Source organism: Salvelinus fontinalis, chromosome 23 (genome assembly GCF_029448725.1).
Source record: "Salvelinus fontinalis isolate EN_2023a chromosome 23, ASM2944872v1, whole genome shotgun sequence".
In the NCBI taxonomy this organism is placed as follows: domain Eukaryota; kingdom Metazoa; phylum Chordata; class Actinopteri; order Salmoniformes; family Salmonidae; genus Salvelinus; species Salvelinus fontinalis.
Window position 1 is genome coordinate 44,794,718 of NC_074687.1, and position 476 is coordinate 44,795,193.

Here is a 476-nt window from a genome sequence, read left to right on the forward strand (position 1 = left end):
CAGTGCTTAGAGCTCAGACCGCAAGACAGAATGGGACAGGGCGATACATGCTAATGTGACATTTCTCAAGGATCCCTAGCAAATGACAATTCAATGGCTCCAATGAAAAGATTGACTTCTGGGTAAAACTACAAAAGTGTAAAGACTTTGTTTTGCATGTCAGTCACATCCCACACTAAATAAAGCATCGAATTCCATCAACTATATATCTTAAGATTTATGCTAGATGTATTTGAGAAAATATACAATTGCACATGAACCAGTGACATAGCACTGGACAAAATTTGAGACACGGCAAACAAGAACCCAGTCAAAAATTTATATATTCCAGTCTTTTCGCTTTTTGTTCATCATAGGCTGGAGATCTTTATATGACATTGTGGAGTGTTGACCGCATTTGCTGTCCGTGCTTTTCATTTCTGTTTGAAATCTCAACAAAAATGCTAATCATAAAAATAAAAAAAACGATAGCCCAC